Source organism: Sabethes cyaneus, chromosome 1, assembly GCF_943734655.1.
Source record: "Sabethes cyaneus chromosome 1, idSabCyanKW18_F2, whole genome shotgun sequence".
Lineage (NCBI taxonomy): Eukaryota > Metazoa > Arthropoda > Insecta > Diptera > Culicidae > Sabethes > Sabethes cyaneus.
Genome location: NC_071353.1, coordinates 116,267,242 through 116,280,146, shown reverse-complemented (window position 1 = coordinate 116,280,146; position 12,905 = coordinate 116,267,242). Strand labels below are relative to the sequence as shown.

The window sequence follows — 12,905 nt, the reverse complement described above, 5'->3', positions numbered from 1 at the left end:
TTCATATCGCGGTCGTCGAAATGCCTTGTTTTCGCGAGTGTGTGAAAAAAATGAAAACATTTTTCTGTTGTGTGACGGCTAATGATGAAGAAGATGATGAAGTGGAGGTCGACGGATGGAAGATCGGTACAGAATCGGTCGAGGAAGTGACTGATTGTCGATCGTTCGAACAGCCACTTCCACCGTCAGCTGTCAGCTCTGCTGATAGTGGAGACAATTCTGTACCGGACGTTTCTCTTCCGGTAGTGACTGCTCAGCCCTTGGAGCAGCCACTTGAGACACAGGCTTTGCCTGTACTATACTTGCCAAGGTACCGTTGTGGCAAGTATAGAAAATACAAGGGAAATCTTTATTTCGTTGCTACTACCAAATCGTTGGTGTACCGAAGAGGCAAAAGCAGAAAATTTGGAAATTTGCTTCTTTTAATTTTAAAATTTATTTGTGCTAAAAATAATACACTAATACATAGTTTTGTTTTTTTGTTATATTTAATTTTCTTTTGTGTAGCCACTCTTGGTTTTTTTATGTCTTAGTGTTGTAGTATTAAATAGTGTACCTAGTGTTTTTAACTTATTAGACATTAATGCTTCATGTTATTTGTAGAAGAAAATTAATTTTCCGTATTCAAAATTTGAGGTAAAGAATTGGTGATTTCAATGTATAATTTTAGTAATAACTTTTAGTTTGTAATCGTTGATTTTAGATTTTTTTAAACTATTTTCCTTTTTAATTTGTTGTTCTTGATTTTTGCATTTTTATTTTTATTCGGTATACATTTAAGATTTGGTTTTTTAAATATAATAAATGTGGTATTATATGTGGTGGTGTAATATAAAGTGTGATACAATAAATGTGAAAGTATGAAGTATCAAATACACGGCATGTGTATGGTGTTAAGAATAAGTGTAAAGTATACCGCATACTATCCAAGGTATGCAGGTAAGAAAAGAGTAAATTGAAAAAAAAGTGAAGTTAAAGTAAGGTGAAAAGTAAAGCATAATATATAGAACTAGAAGTATTAAGTATAAAGTGCAAAGAATGACGTGAGCCTGATGTATAAAGTGAAAAGTATAAAGCATAAGTAGTAAACTGTTAAGTATAAAGTATAAAATGTGAAGTATGGAGTATGGTGTGTGGTGTTGATATGGTGTTGAGTATAAAGCATAAGATACAAAAAGTGAGTTGTGTAGTAGATAACGTATAGTGTATAAAACATCAGGCTCAAAATATAAAGCATATATATATAAGATGAAAAGTATGAAATATTAAGTAGTATAAAGTGTAAAAAGTATGCATTGTGAATCATAAATTAAAAAAGTGTAAAGCATAAGATATAAGGTGTAAAAGTGAAGTGAAACGTGAATCTAAACTATAGAATGTAAAGTGTAAAGAGTGAACTAAAGTAAAATGTGTAAAGCATAAGCTATAAAGTATACAACTTACTAAAAAATTTAGGTATAAACGATAGAAATTTAAACATAAAGTGCGAAATACACTAAACAGACATACACTAAAATACAAACACCTACACAACTCACTGGGTTGCAAAAGAGTCCGCCTCCCCGTGGTGCAACCTGGGTTACGCTAAATGGACTCAATTAGAATTAAACGAATAATGATAAATTACTTACTTTACGTTAGTGGCGACGGTCCGTTTTCGATCCTGCACTGAACGAATTATGGTCCCCCAGTACTGTCGGTCCTGGGCAGCCTTTCTCCAATCCCCTCAAACAGCTGAACGTGCATCGTACTAGACAGCGTATATTCTTCGGGTGGGGGTCTGCCCCGAAGTCTACGCCCTCTTCCTGGTTCTCTCTTGAATACAATTTTGGCTATTCAGCATATTTGTATCACTTGATACAGCTCGTGATTCATGCGTCTGCACCGTACTCTATTTGTCACCAAGTATTGATCGCAGAATTTTACGTTTAAAAATCGTCGCACTTGTCGATCAGTTTCCTTTAGCGTGCATGATTCATGTCCGTAAAGGGCTACTGGGATTAGGAATACAAGGTATTCAAACTAGAACATGTAAGTAATTCAATGACTAGCATGACTCTCCGAGAGCTGCTGTCTTATGTCAACGCAAACATTTATTGTTTTCCCATTGCAAAGGTCATCAAACGAGACATCATCGCTATATCGTAGAATCGGCCTACTTTCCTTGTGACGTTTCTGGTGTTCGTCCCACTCAAGCGGTTGCGTCGTTAAATAGTGCAGAGAAGTCAACAAAGACTGAATTATCGGCTGCGATGTTAACGCTCATCGCACTTTGTGAGGAAGCACTGACAACAATCGAGGTGAGTGCCTTTTAGAATTTCTCTCGTCAAACAATATCGACATCTATACCTATAAAAATGGATTGCTGTCTGTCTGTCCGTATGTTTCTTATGGAATCAAAAACTACTGAACCGATCGGCGTGAAAATTTGCATGTAGGGATTTTTGGGGCCGGAGAAGGTTCTTATGATGGTAAGAGGGGGGGGGGCTCCCATACAAATCTACACACTTAAAAAAGCACCGAGTACGGCAAAATTTTGTCTAAATCTCAACAGCCGAACGCTCGGTAAAAATGTCGATGGTGTATATCGACGTTTACGGATCTTTAGTAACACACTTAAAAAAAATACCGTGTTCGGTAAATTACCGTAAATTTTACCGAACTCTGAGCAGCAGAACGTTCGGTAAAAATTTTTTATGATGCCAAACATTATTAATGATCCGTAAACGTCGATTGGCACCATCGAATTTTACCGAACGTTCGGCTGCTCAGAGTTCGGTAAAAAAAATTAAGTGTGTAACGTTTGGAAACATAAAAAATTTTACCGAACGGTCGGCTGTTGAGATTTCGGCAAAATTTTGCCGAGCTCGGTGCTTTTATTTAAGTGTGTATACCTATAAAAATGGATTTCTGTCTGTCTGCCCGTATGTTCCTTATAGAATCGAAAACTGCTGAACCGATCGGCGTGAAAATTTGTATATAGGGGTTTTTGGGCCCGAGGATGGTTCTTATGGTGGTTAGAGACCCCTCCGCACTAAGAGGGGGGGTGGGGCTCCCATACAAATGAAACACAAATTTCTGAATAACTCAAGAACTAATCAAGCAAATGGAACAAAATTTGGCATGTGGGTGTTTTTGGAGACAAGAAATTGTTCTATGGTGAATTGAGACCCCTCCCCTCTTTAGAAGCGAAATTATGACCCCTTCCCTCTTTAAGAGGGGTGCTCCCATACTAATGAAATGCAAATTTCCTCTTATCTCGAGAACTAATCGAGCAAATGGAACCAAATTTGGCATGTGGGAGGTTTTAGAGGCAGGAATTTATTTTATGATGGTTTGAGAACCCTCACCTCTGTGGTAGGGGGCTAAGGACTCACATAGATACAAATAAAATAGAAATTCTTGTGTAACTCAAAAACTAATTGAACTCGACAAATCTTAGACTCTACCGTAAAACATTAGTCAATAACAAGACTAGATGATTCAGGGTAAGACGGCTGCGAGTGTTGCCGGCACTCGCCTTTGGAGATCACCTCTATCTAGGTTTATTTATTTTCCTAGGTCTACTGACCTCTATTATTTTCCTTCAGTTGGGTTCGAACGAGCGACAGCGAGTAAGGAGAGGATCACCCTTGCGAAATGGTACATTCCACGAACAGATTTTCCGTGAATTGGCATATCACGCGTAAGGTTTTTAGGAAGGAACTTGCAAATCTCGAGATTGTGACGATTTATATACAACACAGTTTAATTTGTTGGAATATGAAGTTTGTCGGCCAGCTAGTTACTAATAAAAGCAATGAACCTACATTCATAAATGCTATTAGGCAGGAAGTCTTGGACCTGACTCTGTGCAGTTCAGTAATTTTAGACAAAATACAAAACTGGCACGTGTCGGACGAATCTTCGCTGTCTGAACACAGACATAATCACCTTTATTCTTGTTTACGGCCGTATCCTGCATTCGTACGAATAGTTTGTTTCGAACGTATCGGGAAGCACCATTCTTATATTCGAATGAACAAAAGGAAGGGGCGTTCGAACGTTCGAATTGATCCGAACGAAAACAAGAATACGAATCGGCTTAACTTTCGAACGAATATCATTCGAACGAAAACAAGAATAAGGGTGAATATTTTCAAATGGCTTGAGTGGCCTAGTGTCACACGCTGCATATCGAAATCCAAGGAAAACGAACTGGGATCAATATGCGCTCGAATCGAAAAGCTTCACTACAAGAATTAGGTCAGTTACTTGAATTGGTCTTAAAGGTTTTAAACGAAACGATAATCTCTGCTTATAATATTAATTGTCCATTTAAAAGGGTTACTTCAACTAGGAATGTTTCCTGGTGGAACAATAGGCTCGAACGGCCACGCAAAATGGCGCGAAAATTGTTCAATAGAGCTAACATTACTTTGGTCTGGCCTCAAAATAGGAGAGCTCTAACCGAATATAGCAGAGAACTAATACGATCAAAAATTTTGGAAATTTTGGGTGCACTATTGTGAAAGTATTGAAAGTAGTCTAATTGTGGAAATACTTAACAAGACTCTTGCAAAGGACCATTCAAACGGACTCGGTTCTCTCAAGAAAGGAGACGTTTCGTTTACAAAATCACCTGCTGAAGTACTAGACCCATTTTCCGGGATCTTTCTCAATCGATGCTGTTACCAGCGCGGACTCCAATTGTGATATAAAATGTTCTCAAAGAAACTCCTTAGGATCTGAGAGGACAAGAGATCACAACCAGAGTCGCTGCGATGGTCTTCACTAGGGCTAGGGTGAAGAACGCAGTGAGATCCTTTCTACCTTATAAATCGGCAGGTGCAGATGGGATTTTCCTAGCTAAGATTTAAAATGGAGACTCAGCGCTAATTCCTTTCCTAATCGAGATTTTTAAGGCAAGTCTGATTCTAAAGCATATTCCGTTCACGTGGAGATTGTTGTATTCGTACCAAAAGCAGGAAAACGTGACAAATCACTTCCAAAAGCATTCAGACCAATTAGTTTATTATCATTATTGTTAAAAACTATGGATAAAGTATTATATGAATACATTAAGTCTGAACATATGATTAGATATCCATTATCGAAACACCAGTTTGCATACCAAGCTGGTGAATCTACAATCACAGCCCTACACACGCTCGTGACAGAAATTGAAGTCTCTTTTATCGAAAGAAACAGCATTAGGCACATTTCTCGATATCGAAGGGGCTTTTAATAATGCTTTTTATTTATCGATGGCAAATGCGATGAAGAAACGACAATTTGATAACTGTATAGTCGAATGGATTCACAGTATGCTCACACATAGGCACATCACCTCGGAGCTGGGAGAGATGTCAACAACGGTGACTGCAACCAAAGGCTGTCCACAAGGAGCGGTTCTCTCATGTATGGCCATTGCATGTATGGAGCAATGAAAAGCACACCTTCAAAGGCTCTAGAAGCTAACCTCCACTTGCTACCCCTGAATCAACATGTTCAGTTAGAGGCTAAGAAAAGCGCCCTAACACTTAAACGATTGAAGACAATACTCGACGGGGATAACATCGGTCACTTGAGTATTCTGAATCTTCTACCTGTTGGTTCATCAGCGGAAATGAACAGTGATTGGATGGAAGCAAGGACCAACTATGACATCCCATACACGGTTAACGAACCCTCACTTTCGGTATGGGATGAAGGGGGACCTAGCGTCCGCAGTGGTCCATTCAAGTTCTATACGGACGGGTCAAACGGGTGTTGGAGTGTACGGACCCAGAACAAGAATATCTGTAGCTATGGGAGACTGACCAACAGTCAGAGATAACAGCTATAAAAGAATGTACAAATAATACAGACATGCTAATATCTGCCAAGCGACATCAAAAGCCCTTAAAGCTTTTAAGTGTTCCTCAAAAATTGCCTGGAATTGCTTTTGTTTCTTACGGCAACTAAGCCAAGTGAACTCGGTAAATTTATACTGGGTTCCTGGTCATTGCGGTAAAGAGGGGAATGAACTTGCAGACGAACTAGTCAGATGTGGCTCTAACTCTCCATTCACGGGTCCAGATCCATTCTGCGGAATCTCTGACTGTGTGCTGAAGGGTGAGCTTAAACAATGGGAAAGCCGAACAGTCATGGCCAATTGGATGGCCGTACAATCGTTCAAACAATCAAAAAAACTTATAACGCAGAGTATTAAGTTTACTCAAAAGTTGCTGAGTCTCCATAACAGAGTTTTCAGCATCAGCTAACTGGCACATTTATCTCATTTGCTTTGCGTTGGCAAGGTTGACAAGAGCTAACATCACTACGGGTTGAGGCAGGGAGTCAGGGACAGAAAATGCAAGGAAAAATAAGTAGCGTCACCGAAATCGATCGACACCGGACGAGTTAAGATTGCTGTAATTGTGAAAAAGAAATATATGTGGTCTATTCTGCTCCTGGAGAGTGCTGTGCTTTGGCTAGCACCTGATCCGGTTGTATCTCAACAGGGTGAAACGCGTATGTTGTTGGATAACTTGGCCATACGTGAAACGTACTCAATCTTTTTCATAATTTTAATTTGAATGTGGTGAGTTCAGTTGAAAACGATGTCTCCCAAAAATATGATTAAGTTTCTACTCATAACGTCTCACCTAATGAAGTATTTGAAACTGACTTGGATGAGGTTCGTTCAATTATCAAACAATTTAAGAATATGAGAGCACCTGGTAATGATGGGATATTTTACATTTTAATTAAAAAACTTCCTGAAATCACTTATCAATTTTTGGTTTATTTAAATATTTAATAACTGTGTCAAATTAGCATATTTTCCTAACTTATGGAAAAATGCTAAGATTACAAGATTACACCTATTTTGAAGCAAGATGAAAATCTAGCGGAGGCTTCAAGCTATAGGCCAATTAGTTTACTTCCTACCATAAGTAAATTATTTGAGTGAATAATTCTTAACAGAATGATGTCACACATTATTGAACGTTGAATTTTTGCAGATGAACAATTTGGTTTTCGACATGGGCATTCCACTACTCATCAATTGCTCAGAGTTACTAATATGATACGAGCTAATAAAGCCGACGGCTATTCTACTGGAGTTGCTCTTCTCGATATAGAAAAAGCATTCGACGGTGTTTGGCATAAAGGTTTAATCACGAAATTGCTAAATTTTAACTTTTCAATTTAGATTGCAAAAATTTCACAAAATTATTTAACTGATCGATTTTTACAGGTTGTCTATCAGAATTCTAAATCTGGGAAATTTCCTGTTGAACCAGGTGTGCCTCAAGGCTCGATCTTGGGCCCAATCCTGTATAACATATACACATCTGATCTTCCTGAATTACCGGCTGGCTGTACTAAGTCGCATTTCCGTAAAAGGAAAAAGTATTCGTGTCATATGTAGTCGACTGCAGAAAAGCTTGGATATTTTATCCAAATACTTGCAAAAGTAGAAAATTACTCCCTATGCTTCTAAAACTTAATTATTTTTTCCTCATAAGCCTAGAGCTTCTTCCATCAAGCCAAATAGCAATCACATTATCAAGATGAATGGAGTTGCTTTGAGCTGGTCTGACCAAGTTAAACATTTGGGATTATTTTATGATAAAAAACTTACTTTTAAAGACCACATTGAAAGTATACAAGCAAAACGTAATAAATATATGAGATGTTTATATCCTCGCATTAACAGAAATTCTAGATTTTGTCTGAAAAATAAACTATTGATTTACAAACAAATTTTTAGACCGGCAATGTTATATGCCGTTCCGATTTGGTCAAGTTGTTGTATTACGAGGAAGAAGAGTATTCAAATTAAATTTTGGAAATGATTTTGAAGCGTCCTCCTTGGTTTATTAGTACAGTAGAATCAATATATATAGAATGCCAGTGTCGCTGTTTTACTACGGGACTCATTGTGGTAAACATGATGCTAACAATCTGTATCAAGTCTGTGAATCGGGAATTTCATTGTCAAAGTTGCTCATTGTTATTTATCTGTTCTTTATCTGTGCGCTCGTTGGTGCTGTCATCAGTGCGCTCATCGCTGTGTTTTCATGCCAGTGAAATATTTTTAAACGTTCTTTTTCTTTTCGTCCGGATAAATTGCATCCCACAACTGCGCCCTTTTGCACCGATTTTTTCAGAAATTTGCAGCAAGCGAAGTTTCCAATCACATTACTTGGCAGCCATATTTGAAATTTTAAACTGGTTGTCAAAGTTTGACAATGAGATTCCTTTTTGATGAATCTCAGGCACACACACATATGCATATATACTGTAAATACATTATCTGAACAAGTGTGATGTTTACCACGCGCACTGCAGCGACACTGGCATTCTATCCAGCTTTTTGCGAACCATAATGGCGGACGTGTTCGTAATATTTGAACAGCATTTTTGACATTTCCCTAATACATCGCACGTTTTCTTTCCGTACATTCCTTTAGTTTTACCGTGAACGCGCGAAAAGTAAACGTGCGATGTATTAGGGAAATGCCAAAAATGCTGTTCAAATATTACGAACGCGTTCGCCATTAAGGCTCGTAAAAAGCTGGATATATATTGATTATACTATTAGTACATTAGAATTACATAGACATTACATGGTGTTGAAACCCTAGAAGCAATGTCAAACAAAATGATTTCAAATTTCCGACAAAAATCGTTGCAATCCTCTATTGGGATGATTAGTTCTCTTTATAGATCACTAGCTGACCCGACAAACTTCGTATTGCCACAAATTAACCTGTGTTGTACATAAATCATGAGTCTCGGATGATCTTTGTCACAATCTCGAGTTTTGCAAGCCCCCCAGTGGGCGGCGCTTCCGACGGCGGGTCACCGGCAACACTCACGACCGTCTCGTCCTGAATGATCTAGTGTTACTATAGATAGTTTTTGTGGTCTTGTATTGACTAATGTTTTATGGAAGAGTCTCGAATTTCTCGAGCTCGATTAGTTTTTGAGTTTCGCAAAAATTTCTGTTTTATTTGTATGAGAGTCCATATCCCCCTACCACAGGGGTGAGAGGTCTCTAACTATCGTAAAATAAATTCAAGACTCCAAAATCTCCCACATGCCAAGTTTGGTTCTATTTGCTTGATTAGTTCTCGAGTTATGAGGAAATTTGAATTTCATTTGTATAGGAGCCCCCCCTCCTAAAGTGGGTAGGGGTCCCAATTCATCATAGAAAAAAATTTTGTCTCCAAAAACACCCACGTGCCAAATTTGGTTCCATTTGCTTGATTGGTTCTCGAGTTATGAGGAAATTTGTATTTCGTTTGTATAGGAGCCCCCCTTCTTAAAGTGGAGAGGGGTTCTAATTCACCATAGAAAATATTCATGCCCTAGAAAACTTTCACATGCCAAATTTGGTTCCATTTGCTTGATTAATTCCCGAGTTATGAGGAAATTTGCATTTCATTTGTATAGGAACCCCCCTTCCTAAAGTGGGCAGGGGTCCCAATTCATCATAGAAAAAAAATTTGTCTCCAAAAACACCCACATGCCAAATTTGGTTCCATTTGCTTAATTACTTTTCGAGTTATGAGGAAAATTGTGTTTCTTTGGTACCGGAGCCCCCCCTCTTAAAGTGGAGAGGGGTCCTAATTTACTATAGAAAATATTCTTGCCCTCGAAAACCTTCACATGCCGAATTTGGTTCGATTTGCTTGATTAGTCCTCGAGTTATGAGGAAATTTGTATGAAAGCCCCCCTTTTAAAGAGGAGAGGAGTTATAATTCCCCTTATAAAGAGGGGAGGGGTCTCAATTTACCATAGAATAAATTCTTGTCACCGAAAACACCCACATGCCAAATTTTGTTCTATTTGCTTGATTAGTTGTCGAGTTATCCAGAAATTTGTGTTTCATTTGTATGGGAGCCCCCCCTCTTAGTGGGGGGAGGGGTTTCTAACCATCACTAAAACCTTTCCTGGCCCCAAAAAACCTCTACATGCATATTTTCATGCCGATTGGTTCAGTAGTTTTCGATTTTATAAGGAACATACGGACAGACAGACAGACAGAAATCCTTCTTTATAGGTATAGATAAGTTAGCTAGGTTAGATACCGTGCCTGCACCATATTCAAAACAGTGCCAAATTCTGTACAGTTATCAAATTTTTCATAAATATTGACAAAATTCTAGCAATTTAAACAATTTAATCACGACATCTGATGATTTCATATGATTAAAATGGTTTAAATAGCTAGAGTTTTGTCAATATTTATGAAAAATTTGCAACTGTTTAGAATTAGGCACTGTTTTGAATATGGTGCTTGCACGGTATTAGGTTAAGATTTTATATTTTTTTCCTTACACGTAGGTTTTAATCCCTACTGCTAAATTGTCGTAACAAATCATAAGAAATCATAACAATAGTATATAATGCAATTCTAATAGTGTTGAAAAGTCACCACTTCTGATTGAACACACAATATGATATAGGATAGTTACTCTTAAGTATTTTATGTAATCGAATATTTACCCCAATAAAAAAACTCAATCTTTTTCAAAAGTTTGCAAGGTAAGAAGGCAAAATGATCCGCCGGCTCAGACTGGGTGTGACGTGTCCTAATTTTCTATTTCAGAAAGGGGATATAAACTTACCTTCAAGCTAGCGGATGATGTCAATTTGGTGCTTTCGAAGTACGGCGAGTTTCTCTATAAGCATTTGATTCTGTTCTCTTCTTCTGTGGAAGAGTTCGGTGGATCTTTGAGTGTTGACGTTCTAGCGGCGGTTAGCTCCAGTGCTGGTGACGCGCTTCGCGAACTAGCTTCCAAGTGTGGATTTGAAGTGGATGAAGAGAACGCTGCAGTGATAGATCATTTGAACTTTGACGCTTCCGATAGTGGAGACCATACTTTAATAGTTGCATCACCAGAGAATTTGATCGATTTGGAAATTATTGTCGGAAAGAAGACAGTTGGTCCATTGCTGTATCGTGGAACTGGATTGTTGGCTGATAAAGAGAAACCGTTGGTTTTGCAACTATTGACGGCCGATAGTGGCACTTACAGTTATAATCCAGATACACCCATGCGGATACTCCCGCATGCTGTAGGCAAAGGCACACTGCTCATAGCTGCCCTGCAAGCTAGAAACAACGCTCGAGTAATTTTCTCTGGTTCATTACCCTTTTTTTCTGATGAAGCATTCCTCTCGCCTGTGCAACGTACCGGTAATCAGGATGTTTCTATTGCCATTAGTAAGTGGGTCTTTGGTGAAAATGGCGTTCTTAGAGTTCGATCGGTACAGCACCACAAGGAAGGAGAATCCCATCCTCCATCGTTGTACACAATTACCGAGCCGGTCGTCTACACTATTGAAATCGAAACCCTTGCTGATGACGGCAAGTGGAAACCTTTTCAAGCAAACGATGTTCAGTTGGAGTTCGTGCGAATCGACCCATTTGTTCGAACCACTCTAAAGTCGATTGGAGAAGGGCGCTACCAGGCCAAATTCAAATTTCCCGACGTTTATGCAGTGTATCAATTTAAGGTTAACTACGACCGAATCGGCTATACGCAACTGTACTCGACAACGCAGGTTCCGGTTCGCCCGCTAACGCACACTCAGTATGAGCGATTCATTCCGAGTGCCTATCCGTACTATGCGAGTGCTTTCTCGATGATGGTTGGTGTGTTCCTTTTTTTCCTTCATTTTCTTACACTACAAGGACGAATTATTTGGAGCATCCGCGAAACCAAGCGGCAAAACGGTAGGAATAAAGTGTTCAGCCGTTCTTCATTTTGGCCGAAATATTGTACTAGGTGTAGAATCGTAGTTTAAGCTTATGGAAATCTGAAAAAATCGAATACGATGAAACTTTGATTAAACTGTTGAATAGAATATAGCAAATTTTTGATTTGTATTTTATATACTAAGAATCTTGCTATGCAATTAACCTTACTTGTTTTGTTGAAAAATTCTGGAACAATTATCCGTAGGTTCCTTATTATGTAGAGAGTTTGACATTCGATCTCGTTGGTTGAAAGATTATCAATTTTGTTTGGATTGGAAACGAGGTATCACACGTGGTGCTACTAGCCACAGGTGGGCGAAATCGATCCGTAGTTTCACTGATAAAAGCTTTTCGCAATGTCTTCTTCAAAGTAGAAGCTACATCTCTAGGTAATGACTTCCGATTGTACAAGGATTGTCCATTTAGCCGACGGTGTTCCAATTCCAGAAAATAATGCAATCGTTCGGTTTGTGTTGCACCGGAATATAGTCCTGAGCCATAGTGGTTAGGTAGGGATCGATCATTCGCGAAAATCCACTCTCATTCGAGTATATCACACTGTTCGGCCGGTCGACATGGTAGCTACAGTTGAGACCAAACTTGTAGGCTTCAGCTGGTGCGCGATGCATAAGTTGTTCGTATTGCCGAGGGCCTATTCTTTGCGGTTTTACGAGATCTCGCCGGAAACTGGCATGGGAAGCGCTTACGTAGTTGATCCGATTTGTCGGGTTGATCAATTTAGCAATTTGGCCTAGGGGTGGATGTCAAAAATTGTTGTTTATTCGGTGAGTATCAGGATTAGATAATCGATTACAGTTTCCTTACCTTAAAGTCGAATTGGTCCTTGCTTTCGGAGAGCAGTGCCCAAGCATATTGGGATTGCAGATTTTCGTATGCATTCCGGATTTGTGGAACGCTGCTCATTACGCTGTTAGATTTTAAATTTGTTCAATTCTGCTAACTTGTTTATCTGAAAATTTGCACTTGAGCGTTCATAACAAAAAAAAAACGGTTACTAAGCAACAGTTGGCTACGTTGTGTTAGCGAACAGGAGGGAATCATCAATAATACGAAAACACTTGAGAAATCCGCGGAAAGGTATTTATTACATCGGAGTAAAACAGATAACGTGTCTATTAATCAAGATATACATTTGCAATGT

The 12,905-nt window shown here is 38.8% G+C and overlaps 1 pseudogene; it reads left to right on the top strand.

Moving 5' to 3' along the window:
* The first annotated feature begins 50 nt into the window (after positions 1 to 50).
* LOC128746145 (dolichyl-diphosphooligosaccharide--protein glycosyltransferase 48 kDa subunit-like) lies at positions 51 to 11,785 on the top strand (annotated as a pseudogene).
* Positions 11,786 to 12,905: the final 1,120 nt, after the last annotated feature.